This window comes from Melanerpes formicivorus, unplaced genomic scaffold (assembly GCF_026170545.1).
Source record: "Melanerpes formicivorus ecotype bairdi unplaced genomic scaffold, bMelFor1.0.p_v2 SCAF_79, whole genome shotgun sequence".
NCBI classification, from domain to species: Eukaryota; Metazoa; Chordata; class Aves; order Piciformes; family Picidae; genus Melanerpes; species Melanerpes formicivorus.
Genome location: NW_027142431.1, coordinates 1,023,378 through 1,038,443, shown reverse-complemented (window position 1 = coordinate 1,038,443; position 15,066 = coordinate 1,023,378).

Below are 15,066 nucleotides of genomic sequence, written 5' to 3'. Positions count from 1 at the left end.
TCCCTCAGCCTTCTGTCAGCCTGGAGAGCTGCAGAAAGAGAGCTTTCTGTCTGGGTGAAGGTCACTGCCGGGTGATCGTGTCACCAACACTGTTAAGACTCTGCTCTGAGCACTGGCAGTGGCAGAAGAGAATCTTTGTTGGTAAATGGGTGTGGAAACCTGAGTGTTCCCCTGGAACCACCATGGTTCTGCAAGTCTAGGTAAGACTCCTTTCTGGCCTTGCTCAGTCTGCTGGGGTGGCACAGCTCTGTGACAGAGGGGGGGTTTAAACAGGTGCAGAAATAGTGCTGCTGGTATTGGTTTTCATGGTGGAAATCAGCGTAGTTCTAGAGGTGAGAATAGTTACAATGTGACCAAATTATTTTGTTGGGAAGAGGCCTGATATTAAGTATTTCCCTCCCTCTCCTTTCTTCAGTTGTTACAGACCACTCCAAAGTCCTCAAATGAAAAGAAAGTAAAGCAAGGAGCTTGAATTAATCTTCATTTGATGAAACTACTGCTGGTTTGCACTAAGTTTTCAAGAGGTAACCCAGACCCTAAGTTCATACATTCACAGATTGCACTGGGTTGGAAGGGAGCCTCAAAGGGCATCCTGGCCACCCCCCTGCACTCAGCAGGGACACCTCCAGCTACAGCAGGCTGCACAGGGCCACATCCAGTCTGAGTTTGAATGTCTGCAGGGACAAGGCCTCAACCACATCCCTGGGCAGCCTGTTCCAGTATTTCACCACTCTCACTGTGCAGAACCTTCTCCTGGTGTCCAACCTGAATCTGCCCTGCTCCAGTTTCAAACCATTGCCTCTCATCCTATCCCCACAGGCCCTTCTGAACAGTCCCTCCCAGCCCTCCTGTAGGTCCCCTTCAGATATTGAAATGCAGCTCTAAGGTCTCCCTGGAACCTTCTCTTCTCCAGGCTGAACAGCCCCAATTCTCTCAGCCTGTCTTCACAGCAGAGGTGCTCCAGCCCTCTGGGTATCTTGGTGACTTCCTCTGGATCTGCTCCATCAGGTCCATGTCTCTCTTCTGTTGGGGATCCAGAGCTGGACACAGTAGGTGAGGCCTCAGCAGAGCAGAGTGGCAGAATCCCCTCTCTCCATCTCTGGCCATGCTGCTTCTGATGCAGCCCAGGCTGCCATTGGCCTTCTGGGCTGCCAGTGCACATTGCTGGCTCCCATCCAGCTTCTCATCCACCAGCACCCCCAAGTCCTTTTCTGCAGGGCTGCTCTCAGTCTCATCAACCCCCAGCCTGGATTGATATCGAGGGTTGTCCCAACCTAGGTGCAGGACCTTGCACTTTGCCTTATTGAACTTCATGAGAGTCTCCTATGCCCACCTCTCCAGCCTGTCCAGGTCCCTCTGGATGGCACCCATCCCATCCTTCAGACTGACCAACTGCACCACTCAGCTTGTTAGCAGCTGCACACTTGCTGAGGGTGCCTCAGCCTCGCTGTCTATCAGTTGTGAAGATAGTGAACACCTCTGGTCCCAACACAGACCCTTGAGGGACACCACTTGTCACCCATCACCCCCTGGACATTGAGCAATTGGCCACTACCCTTTGGATGCAACCATCCAACCAATTCCTTGTCCACTGGACAGCCATCCACTGAGTTCTCTGTCAGCTCTCAGTGATAGCAGGGGTCATGTACAGAGTTTTGTTGAGGAATGCCCTTCAGCTGGTGTCAAACAGCAGTGCTGGAGAACAGTTCTGCTGTGCAGAAATGGGACCATTGTCTCCTCTGTTTATGTATTTCTGTATGTGTTGCTTTGGAAGCAGTAACACCTTTGCTGTTTGTGAAATGGGCGAGGGGGAAAGCTGAGACTTCGATTTTGCTTTGGGGATAAGCCTGGAAATGTCCTGGCCAGCAGCATTGGTCTGCAGCAGATCCCTCAGCAAGCCAACAGTGATGAAGGATGAGCACAAACGTGAAGCCAAGGCAAAGCACTCACCTGGAAGTCCAGCCACTGTTCCAAGGTCATGCCAGCTTTCCTGCCCCTGTGCTCCTGCAGTGCTGCAGAGAGAAACCCAAGGCAGATCTGCATAGGACATTTGATCAGCTTTTCTGTATCCAATTTTAATGTGCTGTGCTGACCACATCTCACTGGTTTCACTTGGAGAGGAACTGAGGACCTTGCCCTGCCATAAAACTGACCGTGCAGCAGCACAGGAGGATTACATCTTACAGCCTCTGCACTGTATAAAATTGAATGAGGGTTGGGGTGGGGTTTTTTTGAGCACCCCTTTCACTTTTGTACTGCAGGTGGGGTGCAGATGCCAGGCACTGAAAGCTGCCACTTGCTGGAAGGCTGCTCCCTTCTCTTCTTTCCTGATACCTGAGTCTTTGGCTCATGTAACCAGCACATGTGGTAGACAGGCAGTAGCAGAGGGTCTGTGCTGGGAGCTGCACAGGCAGATTTTTTCCTTCCTGCCAGGCTCTTTTCACACCAGACCTGAGCAGCTTTGTGGGATGTGTGACACCCAAGAGCAGCAGGCAGGCCAATCTTGGGGGGGGTCAAAGGTGCTGCTCATTTGTGAGGGCCACATGCAATGGCTGGGACTCAGCAGGTGTGCTTCCAGGGCAGTGCTTTTCACGTGCTGGCTCTTCAATAAAGGGAAAAGCTGCAACAAATCTCAGTGGGGTGTTGTGGAAACTTCATTGTGCCGTCGCTATGCGAGGGAAGCCTCACAGAAATTAGGTAGGACCAGAATGTGCTTTCCCAGACTTCGTGGGCAGTGTGGGCCCGGAGAGGACACACAGAATCCACCCAGGAGCACTCCTGACTCACCTTTAGGACCGGCAGTGCCGCAGGGCACGGTCAGAAGGCAGTGCCCGCGTGTGGTTCGTTCTCACTGGCACTTGGGTTCTCTTACAGGTTGTCTTTGGGGCAGAGCTGTGATGATGCGACAGAGTCTGCAGAGGGCAGAGCAGCACCGCCGAGTGCTGCAGGCCAGGCTTCTGTTCAGCTAACAGCTCACGCCTAGGTCGGGGCAGCCCTTGGTATCCATCCAGGCTGGGGGTTGAGGAGACTGAGAGCAGCCCTGCAGAAAAGGACTTGGGGGTGCTGGTGGGTGAGAAGCTGAACAGGAGCCAGCAATGAGCACTTGCAGCCCAGAGGGCCAATGGCAGCCTGGACTGAATTAAAAGCAGAGTGGCCAGAGATGGAGGGAGGGACTGTTTAGAAGGGCCTGTGGGGATAAGATGAGGGGCAGTGGTTTGAAACTGAAGCAGGGTAGTCTTGGGCTGCATCAGAAGCAGTGTGGGCGCTCTGACAGCCAGGGAAGCAGTGTCTGTTTCTGCAGCAGCAATGAGGTGCTTGCAACTAGAAGCACAAAGATCTCTAAACCATCACACTTTGCTCATCTGACTGGGCAGATAAGGAGTATCATCTAAATGTGGCCAAGTTACACCACAGGTGGGGGTTAGTCTCTTCCCAGGCATCCCCCAACAGAACAAGAGGACACAGTCTCAAGCTGTGCCAGGAGAGGTTCACACTGGATGTTAGGAAGTTCTTCCAAGAAAGAGAGATTGGCCACTGGAATGTGCTGCCCAGGGAGGTGGTGGAGTCACCATCCCTGGAGGTGTTCAGGAGACTTGACAGGGTGCTTTTCCTCTCAAATCTGTGAGAAGGGAAATCCCACAGTGTTCTGAAACCTGTTTCCTGATTATAGGTTTTAAGCTGTTGGAGCAGGTCCAGAGGAAGGCTACAAGGGTGACCCAAGGGCTGGACCACCTCTGCTATGGGGATAGGCTGAGGGAGCTGGGGGTGTTCAGCCTGGAGAAGACTCCAGAGTGACCTTAGAGCTGCTTTCCAATACCTGAAGGCATCCTAGAGGAAGGCTGCAGAGGGACTTTTCCTGAGGGTGTTTAGAGACAGAACAAGGGGGAATGGTTTGAAGCTGAGGGAGAGTTGGTTTAACTGGATCTGAGAGAAAAGTTCTTCAGTGTGAGGGTGGTGAGGCTCTGGGTTGGCTGCCCAGGGAGGCTGTGGATGCCTGCACCCTGGGGGTGTTCAAGGCCAGGCTGGATGAGGCCTTGAGCAGCTGAGTCTAGTTGGGAGGTGTCCCTGCCCATGTCAGGGAGGTTGCAGTAGATGATCTCTGAGGTCCTTTCCAATCTGAGCCTTTTTTGTGCTTCTATGAAGTACAAGAGCTAAGACAGTCAGATGTTACATTTAGATATTCCAGTTAGATATTATCCTTAGCTAGAAGGGGCTTTCAGAGCTGCTGAAATCCACAGAGCCAGTGGCTTACAACAGTTGCTCAAATAGAAGCAAATGAAGGTGAAACTTTTCCTAAGAGTATAGTGAAACTGAAAGCCTTACAGCCTCAGAGCTTAGACTGGGAGGCAAAGAGAAGGAAGACCTTTTCATACTGGTTAAACAAGTGCACAGTACCTTAAATCCATCTAGTTAGAAATTTGGTTGTCTGCTGAGGAGGGGAAATAAAAATGTTAGCCAGCTCTGGGATGGTGGTGAGGTTGTTCATACATCTTCCATGTGTATTCCCAATCTCTAGTTAAAGGCAAGCAGCACTGGCTTCACTCTAAGGCAATGCAACCTGTGTGATATAATTGGAACACACATCTCTCAGCTAATGCAGAGAAGCTGTGGGACAGTCAGCAAAGTGAGTGTGCTGAGCAGGGCATGTCCTGACACCCCCCTTGTAAACAGCACTCACAGGAAGGGGGAAGCAGCTATTGAGACAGGAAGGTTGAATTTAGCATCCAACTCCTTCTCTGGGCAGAGCAAGCTGCTCAGGATGCTGCTCAGAGAAAGGCTGTGAATGGCTGCAGCAGATGGGGACAGCTGCTGGCCCTGCCTGGGAAGAGCATTGACTGGAGTTGGCTCCCCAGGATCACAGAATGGTAGGGTCTGAAAGGGACCTCCAAAACTCTTCCAGTCCAACCCCCCTGCCAGAGCAGGGTCACCTAGAGCAGATCACACAGGAACACATCCAGGTGGGTTTGGAATATCTCCAGAGAGGGAGATTCCACAACCCCCTGGGTAGGTTGTTCCAGGGCTCTGTCACCCTCACAGGGAAAAATAATCTCATGTTTCCATAGAATTTCCTCTGCCTCAATTTTCACCCAGTGCCCCTTGTGCTGTCCTTGGGCACCACCCAGCAGAGCCTGGCTCCAGCCTCTGGGCACTCACCCTGCACATCTTTATCAATATGAATGAGGTCACCCTCAGGCTCCTCCTCTCCAAGCTACAGAGCCCTCAGCTCCCTCAGGCTCTCCTCCTAAGGCAGATGTTCCACTGCCTTCATCATTTTTGTGACTCTGTGCTGAACTCTCTCAAGCAGTTCCCTGAGGTCCTTCCTGAACTGAGGAGCCCAGAACTGGACACAATCTTCCAGATGTGGCCTCAGCAGAGCAGAGCAGAGGGGGAGGAGAACCTCTCTGGACCTCCTAACCACAGCCCTTCTAATCCACCCCAGGATGCCCTTGGCCTTCTTGGCCACCAGAGCACATTGCTGGCTCATAGTCAACCTCCCACCCACCAGGACCCCCAGGTCCTTTTCCCCTTCACTGCTCTCCAGCAGCTCAGTCCCCAACCTATGATGCTCCATGGGGTTGTTCTTTCCCAGGTGCCAGACTCTCCCCTTGCCATTGGTGAATTTCATTCCATTTCTCCCTGCCCAACTCTCAGCCTGTCTCAGTCTCACCAAAACCATGCTTACCACAGGGTGTTATGGTCTTAGACAGTCACTTGCAGGAAGAGATTGATCTGCCACCTGAAGTAGGAGGCTGTGTGTCTTTTGAAAGGAAAAAAGTTCATTACAGTAAGAGTTATTAATAGTTTTATTAGCCCTAAAGAAATAGAAGCCTTTCCCAATCCTAATGCACAGTGCAATACCTGCTTTAATTTGCAGATTTGAGGGTTTCTATCAGAGGTGGCACAGCTCTGGTTCCAGCATTTCAGAGATTGAAGATCTTGCAGCATTGTTTGACATGCTTCAAATCAGTCAGGCACCTGACAGAATCACAGAACTGTCAGGCTTGGAAGGGACCTCAAGGATCAGCCAGTTCCAACCCCCCTGCCATGGGCAGGGACACCTCACATTACAGCAGGCTGCTCACAGCCACATCCAGCCTGGCTGCAAACACCTCCAGGCAGGAGGCTTCCACCACCTCCCTGGGCAACCTGTGCCAGGCTCTCACCACCCTCATGGGGAACAACTTCTTCCTAACATCCAATCTCAATCTCCCCGTTTCTAGTTTTGTTCCATTCCCCCCAGTCCTATCACTCCCTGACACCCTCAAAAATCCCTACCCAGCTTTCTTGGAGCCCCCTGCAGATACTGGAAGGCCACAAGAAGGTCTCCTCAGAGCCTTCTCTTCTCCAGACTGAACAACCCCAACTCCCTCAGTCTGTCCCCATAGCAGAGCAGCTCCAGCCCTCTGCTCATCCTCATGGCCCTTCTCTGGACACCTTCCAGCACCTCCAGATCCTTCTTGTAATAGAGGCTCCAGAACTGGACGCAGTACCGCAGGTGGGGTCTCACCATAGCAGAGTAGAGGGGAGAATTCAAGCAAAGAAGGTATTTGGGTCCATCTGTTCTGCTAGCTGAATGTGGGTACCACACATCACCAGCCTCCTGGGCACAGAAGTGTTCACCTTAAGTTCTAACTGGGCTTTTGCCTCTCTAATTTTTCTCCTATATGACCTAACAACATCCTTAAATGTATCTGGGTAGATTCAGCTTGGATGTCAGGAAGAAGTTGTTCCCCATGAGGGTGGTGAGAGCCTGGCACAGGTTGCCCAGGGAGGTGGTGGAAGCCTCCTGCCTGGAGGTTTTTGCAGCCAGGCTGGCTGTGGCTGTGAGCAGCCTGCTGTAGTGCCATCAGCAGTCTTAGCACCCAGAGCCAGGCTTGCCAGTGTAAGCTGATATTTTTTCTCCCCATGGTATATGGGAAGTCTCTCCTAAACCCTGGAGGGCATCACTGCTTCCTAAGGAACATGTTTGTAGAGAGGATCATTTCCAGATGTCGTTTGTCAGCCCTTGCCATAACAATTTGCTGCTCAGGGTTCTCAGCCAGTGCTGGCCACGTGGTGACTTGGGGTGCTTTCAGGATCCACCACAAGGCAAATGACACCATCAGAGAGGGGGAAAACAACCAACCCAGTGGGCAGCTCCCAGCAGAGAGCAGCTCAGCACGTTTGCCCCAGCACGTTCCCCTGTCATTGCTCAGGCCAGAAAACAGCCAAGCAGCTCTCAGCCTTTTCTGTCAGATGTTTGCAAGTTACTCAGATTTCCTGTTCTGCTATTTAAAGGACAAAGGGCTGAAAATGGGAGTTCATTACCTTGTCTGAAATGAAATCTTTGCCTGGCTCTCTGCAGCCACGCTTGAGTGAATGACATAAGAGCAGGCCTAGAAGGCATCTCTGAGGAGCAGGTAGTGCCTCCTGCCTTTGTTGGAAGCTAAGGCTGAACCCCCATGCAGGTCACCACCAGGAATCTCCTTCCAGTCTGGAGAGGAGCTGGATGTAGGATACATCCAAGAAAGAGAGAACACGAGTTTCCAGGACATCCATCTAGCAGGTCCCAGGAGGACAGCTTCCTGGTGCAGCTGCTAAGTGAGCCTACCAGGGGTCAGGCTCTGCTTGACCTGCTGTTCTCCAATAGGGAAGGGTAGGTGAGAGATGTGATGCTGGGAGCCTGTCTAGGGTTCAGCAACTATGAGCTAGTGGAGTTTTCTATATGCAGGGAGATAGGGAGGAGCACCAACAGAGCCCTCACCTTGGACTGTATTCTATACCCTGTACTCTGCACTGCTTAGGCCACACCTTGAGTCCTGTGTCCAGTTCTGAGCTCCTCAGTTTAGGAAGGACATTGAGACACTTGAAGGTGTCCAGAGAAGGGCAACAAAGCTGGGGAGGGGTCTGGAGCACAGCCCTGTGAGGAGAGGCTGAGGGAGCTGGGGTTGCTTAGCCTGGAGAAGAGGAGGCTCAGGGGAGACCTTCTTGATCTCTACAACTACCACTTCTCTCTCTCCCACTACTCTCTTCTCCCAGGCACCCAGCACCAGAACAAGAGGACACAGTCTCAAGCTGTGCCAGGGGAAGTTTAGGCTGGAGGTGAGGAGAAAGTTCTTCCCAGAAAGAGAGACTGGCCATTGGGATGTGCTGCCCAGGGAGGTGGTGGAGTCACCATCCCTGGAGGTGTTCAAGAGGGGATTGGATGTGGCACTTGGAGCCATGGTTTAGTTGTCAGGAGGTCTTGGGTGACAGATTGGACTTGATGATCTTTGAGGTCTATTTCCAACCTTATTTATTCTATGATTCTATGAACAGGACCACCTCTCTCTGCCTGCTGCCTTCTAGGCCAGCCTGTATTTCACAGAATCACAGCATTGTCAGGGTTGGAAGGGACCTCAAGGATCAGCCACTTCCAACCCCCTGCCATGCCCAGGGACACCTCACACTACAGCAGGTTGCTCACAGCCACATCCAGCCTGGCTGCAAACACCTCCAGGCAGGAGGCTTCCACCACCTCCCTGGGCAACCTGTGCCAGTCTCTCACCACCCTCATGGGGAACAACTTCTTCCTCACATCCAATCTCAATCTACCCATTTCTAGTTTTGTTCCATTCCCCCCAGTCCTATCACTCCCTGACACCCTCAAAAGTCCCTCCCCAGCTTTCTTGGAGCCCCCTTCAGATACTGCAAGGCTACAAGAAGGTCTCCTCAGAGCCTTCTCTTCTCCAGACTGAGCAGCCCCAACTCTCTCAGTCTGTCCTCATAGCAGAGCAGCTCCAGCCCTCTGCTCATCCTCATGGCCCTTCTCTGGACACCTTCCAGCACCTCCAGATCCTTCCTGTACTAGGAGCTCCAGACCTGGACACAGTGCTCCAGGTGAGGTCTCAGCAGAGTGGAGCAGAGGGGCAGAATCCCCTCCCTGGCCCTGCTGGCCACACTTCTCTTGCTGCAGCCCAGGCTCAGCTTGGCTCTCTGGGCTGCAAGTGCTCACTGCTGGCTCCTGTTGAGCTTCTCCTCCCCCAGCACCCCCAAGGCCTTTTCAGCCAAGACCAGACGCCTGTGGAAGTACACAGAAGGATGTCAATAAGCTGACACCAGAGCTCTTTAGGCACCAAATCCCACTCTGTTTTTGCCAGTCTCCTCTCCACTGAGCACATTGACACTTCAGCCATGTAAAACTAAACCATGGCTTCCCACACGGCGTTGTTTTGTTTCTTCCCTGTTGGCTGTTGTTTTCTTTACAGACTTGAAGCTGTGCTAACTCATCTTGCAGAAGAAATCTTCTCTCTGTCAGGACAGCCTGGGAAAAGCTCCGGGCATGCTTGCAATGCAAACTTCAAGGAAGTAGACTGACTTTCTCCATGAGCTTAACCAATTCAGCTGCCACGTGGAACCATCATCCTTTTACACTCCTGGTGCAGAAGGAGCTTGCTGCTCTGGGATGTACAGTCTAGTCCTGGGGGCCCTCACGTAGCTGGTTGCACCCAGGAGGTCACAGGCCGCATCTGAGAGGCCCAAGAAGGGTAACTAGGAAAAGCAAGTCTGTTGTCAGCAGCCTTGATTTTGCTGTGCTGGGTTCTGCACTGCTGGGGGGAGGTGACAAAAGAAAAAGAAGATTGAAAGAGAGGCCTGGGAGCAAGGACACAAGCTGGAGAGAGCAGCTGTTGTGCAAAGTCTTCCTGAAGTGCAAAGATGCTTGAAAGAAAATGTTTTGACTCTCCTGTATTGTGACTCAGCACCAGTATGTGAACTGTAGACCATGAACATGCTTGTGGACAAACATCCTCACCTGAGCTGCTGCCATCCAGGAGGGTGTGAGTGAGCACTGAGGAGCCTGCACACTGGAAGAGCACAGCTGTGAAGCTCCCTTGCTCTGCTAATTACACCCTAGGAAGTTTTCACATATGGCACCAACCCATCCTGACAGCTACTGGGCTTCATTTTTCCTTCCATGCACCTTTAATGCAAAGAAAGGGTCTCCCAGCATAAGGTCCTTGCTGCTTGCTGCCAGAAGGGTAGCAATGAGTTTGAGAGGGGAAAGAGATGGAGGATGCTGTCTGGGAGATCACAGTATCATAGTATCAGTCGGGGTTGGAAGGGACCACAAGGATCATCCAGTTCCAACCCCCCTGCCATGGGCAGGGACACCCCACACTAGATCAGCCTGGCCACAGCCTCATCCAGCCTGGGCTTAAACACCTCCAGGGACAGGGCCTCAACCACCTCCCTGGACAACCCATTCCAGGGCTTCACCACTCTCATGGGGAAGAACTTCCTCCTCACCTCCAGCCTGAATCTCCCCACCTCCAGCTTCATTCCATTCCCCCTAGTCCTATTACTCCCTGAGAGCCTGAGAAGTCCCTCCCCAGCCTTCTTATAGGCCCCAAGGATGTAATCCCTTCCACACCTCCTCCTCCTCCCTTAAATCCCACACAGGTAGCATGGATTTGGGGCATTACCTTGTGAGAAGGAGGAGTCTGCCAAGCCATAAGTGCATGCCAGCAGCTGGAGGGTGGGGGGAGAGGAGAGGGAGGAAGCAGGCTGCAAGTTTAAAAGTCTGGGGAGTTCAGACAGTGAGCAGTCACATGTATTGCTTACCTCTTCACATCCCTTCATAACATGCTAGGCATTAAAAAACCCCAAACTGACTAAAGATCACAGCTGAGAAAAGACAAACAAAGCAAAACATAGACCAGAAGTAGCATAAACTACAGCCAGAGCCTTACATCAGCCCAAACGAAACTGTGGCCCTGGCCCAGAGATCTCTACACCTTTGAGCCTTGAGAAATCATCTTCGTTTGAGTCATAAAACAAACCAAGATGATGCAAACAGCGTCAGGAAGTGCAGAGCTGAGAGAGCTGATGCTCTCTAATAGGGGGCCCGGGAGGGCTGACGCGTGGTTGCGTAATGGGGATAAGCACAGGGCTGCTTCGGGCATTAACCTGAATTAAAGGATGAAATGGCTGGGAAGGGGTCAAGTGACAGCCCCGGTCACTTGATAAGGCCTTGATAAGTATTAGTGAATTGCAGGGCCGTCACTTAAATACGGAAACTCTCACCGAGGAGCACCACCACCGCCGTTTTCTTGCAGGGGCTCTCTGCTCCCTGCGGGACCAGACCAGCTCCCAGGGCAGCCAGAGCCGGGGAGCGGGGGGTCCAAGGAGGGGTACAACATCCTGGCCCATCCGCACGCAGCGCTTGGAGGGCACAGCTGCAGCGTGGCCCTGCTGTGCAGGGGTAGCAGTTGGACGAAGTATTAGGGAGTGATGCAAGCGCCGTGGCTGGTGCTGCGTCAGGGGTTCCATCCCTAAATCCCTGCGAGCACGGCGGGGGAAGGCTCCCCGCGCAGCGCTGCTGCCGCTGCCTAATCCTCTCAGCTCGCTGCTCACAGCACAGCATCTGGCGGCTGCTGCCCCATGGCAAAAACGTGGTGGCCCCCAAAGTCAGGGAGAGCCTGCTCCTCCTCTGGGGCCAGGCCGTGAGTGCCAGGGTGGTGCCAGCCGCAGCCGCTGCGCCCCGCTGCAGGTTTCTCTGTCCCGGGAGAGCAGAGGCTGTGTGCCGACAGGACCCACCGCGGTAAATCCCAAACCCTTCAACAGGATTATTCCAGATTTCCCCTGGGGAGCCAAAAATCTGAATGCAGCCAGCAGCAGCTACACAAACACCATTTGTCTGAGGTTAAATCCACCGGCTTCTCTTCAGTGTGGGACGCCTCCGAGGAGCAAACCTCCCCAGCTGCTTTGCGAGTTGAAAATGGGTTTGAAGATGTCCCTGCCTGCACAGGGCCTGCAGCAAGCTGTGCCCTTGCCTTGTATCTGGCAAACAGCACAAACTTGCCCCTCTAATCACTCATAGCACACTGGGTAGGCTTGCTTCAAGGGCTGCTCGCTGGGGTAGTATCAGCCTTCAGTGAAGGGAAAAGTGGTCTCTGTGTATTATATTCTACAGTTAAGGGCTTGCCCCCTCAGTGAGGATTTGGGGGCTCCCAGGTGTTGACTCACTTTGTTCTCCTTACTGCAGTAGCAGCCCCTGGCCTGTCAGCTTTCCTCTGCTGCTGGGGGGAATGCAGGTCCCCATGGGTTTGTTGCAGGGACTTTCATACTTACGACTTCTGGATGGGATGAAGAGGACTGGCACACACACACACACATACACACACACATGTCCCCTCAGCCATCACCACTGCTAGCCCTGGAAGCCTCTGCTGTCAAAACTAGCTGCCTTCCAGTAGCTGAAGGGATCCTCGAGGAAGGCTGCAGAGGGACTTCTCCTGAGAGTGTCTAGAGACAGGACAAGGGGGAATGGTTTGAAGCTGAGGGAGAGCAGGGTGAGACTGGAGCTGAGGAAGAAGTTCTTCAGTACAAGGATGATGAGACTCTGGAACAGGTTGCTGAGATTGGTTGTGGCTGCCCCCTCCTTGGAGGTGCTCAGGGACAGGTTGGAGGAGGCCATTGAGCAGCCAGGTCCAGCTGAGAGGTGTCCCTGCCCATGGTGGGAGGTTAGAGTAGGTGATCTCTGAGGTCCCTTGCAAGCTGAGCCACTCTGTGATTCTATGAACGTGTAACTGCACACACACACAATATTCCTTCTGCACTGCCTAGAGGCAAGAATAAGACATTTGGCTGCTGTGTTCCCCTGAAGTGAGCATGTGTCTGAGCAGGAAAGCATCCTGTAACTAGGCAAGGCAAGCTGGCTGAGGGACAGCTTCCCACCAGGACTGGTTCAACGTGTGCCAAGGGAAAAATGACGCAGCCTTCGCTTGGTTTGGAGCGTGGCAGTTACATCAGACCAGCTGGGATGGGGTTTATGCATCAGCCCTTTCAGCTCTGCCTGGAGTTAGGAAGCCAGAAATAAGAACAGTCATCCAGACTTGGACACTTTGATACCAGTCAAAGAGTCATAACTCAGGAGCTTATCTAAATGCAGAACTGCATTAATTCAGAGGAAACAATTCCCTAATTGGAGCTTTGGCAGAAGGCTCTGCACCTCCTCCCAGTTTGCATTTCAACAGGATGCCTTTCATACCTGCCTCCACCACTGCTTGCTCCAGTGGTTTTCCAGCCTGTGGTTCCTCCACCTTCAGTCAGGTCACAGAACTGAGAAAAGCAGTTTGGCAGCAGGTTTGAATTCCTTTGGGATAAGTGCTGAAAAGTATCTGTGTGAAGGATGTCTTTTGAAAGATCAAAACCCCAGCAGCTTCTTTCATTAGTTAAATGCATGTGGAGCTGAAGCCTGGGGATAAAACCCACTGATTCCCCCGAGAGAGAGGGCTGGGGAGCTCCCAGGTGCTGCAGCAGGACACTCCGTGAAATCTGAAGAGCTGCAAAGTGGAATCCCTTGGATATTGCATCCTCTTCTGGTGTCCCCAGCAGAAGGAGGACAGGAGGAGGGCGACAAGGATGATCCAAGGGCAGAGCACCTCTGCTATGAGGACAGGCTGAGGGAGCTGGGGGTGTTCAGCATGGAGAAGAGAAGACTCTGGGTGAACCTTAGAGCTGCCTTCCAGTACCTGAAGGGATCCTCCAGGAAGGCTGCAGAGGGACTTTTCCTGAGGGTGTCTAGAGACAGGACAAGGGGAATGGTTTGAAGCTGAGGGAGAGCAGAGCTAGGCTGGAGCTGAGGAAAAAGTTCTTCAGTACAAAGGTGGTGAGACTCTGGACTAGGTTGTCCAGGGAGGTTGTGGATGTCTGCACCCTGGGGGTGTTGAAGGCCAGGCTGGATGAGGCCTTGAGCAGCTGAGTCTAGTTGAGAGGCATCCCACCCATATAGGCCAAGATGGGGAACTTTATTTTCCCTACTGGAGGAATTATTCTGGGAGGGAACAGGAGATGCCAGTGAGGGGTGGGGGGCTGCAGCCAGCTGCTGCTCCCCACCCCATGAGTTTAGTAACACAGTGTTCTGTAAACACTGTGAAAGACCAAGGACTGAAGGTACATGCTTGGCACACAGGGAGTGCAAGCTCAGCAAGGCCAAACTGCACCATAGCCTGGCTCTCATGGCCATGGCTCACAGCAGTGTCACCAGCCAGTGTCCACCTGGGGCTCAGCACTGTCCCTGTGCCCCATGGAGATGGGACAGGGACCAGGAGCTGGCACTGGTACCACACAGCTCCTGATCCCCAAGAGAGATGTAGCATGGGCTGGCCCCAAGGCACATCCTGGGCAGCTCTGTCTCTCAGCCAGCCCATGCTGCATGTGCCCAGCTCAACAGCTGCATGATTTAAAATGCCTTCATCCTGAGACTGTGGGCTCTTCTCTGGCATCCAGCAGCATCTCCCACCCTTGTAGGTCTGGCTGAAGGTGAGCACAGGCCATGCCCTTCAGTGCTAAGCACTGTTTTCCCTCTGCATCCCTTCCCCTTCCCCTCTGCCAGCCTGCAGCAAGTTCAAATGAATCCACACTCTTTGAGTGAAGAGTGCATTTGTGACTCCTGGCTGTTTTCCTTGAGGTGGTTCTGAGGAGTGCATTAGCTGGTGCCTGTCATCTGGCCAGGATGCAGCTGGGGGAACCTGTTTGCAGAGCAGCCAGTAAATAGTGCTTGGCTGCAGCCTCCTCCCCAGCACAGAAGCCATGGCTGCCTGCTTCTCCTGGCACGTGCTCCTGGTTAGACAGGCAAACAGGCAAACAGGGCAGCCTGTTTGTGACTGAGCCCTAACCACCACAAGCAGTCTTTCTCTTTCATCAGGGGAAACTGGGTGGAGCAAACACCAACCCAGCAGTTCCACCTAATGCTGTGCAGCTCGGGTGCATAAAATAGCACCTGGAGCCCGGGGATGTCTTCAGAGGCTTTGGCCTAAACTCAGCACAGGCTTAGGAAAACAAATCATACTGTGGCCTTGCTTGTGCATCATGCCTACAGCCCTGCCAGGCTACCTGGGCACCCCATGCTCCTGAGCTTCCCACTGACACCACAGCCGCAGTGGGGACTGGCCCAGCAGCACTGAGGGCTCCAACCCAGCCCCTGGAGTCACTGGAGCTGAGGGAAAAGGGCTCTAAGAGGCAGGCAGGATCCCCAGATCCCCACAGAGAGGCAGGCAGGATCCCCAGATCCCCACAGAGAGGCAGGCAGGCTCTGTGCTTACC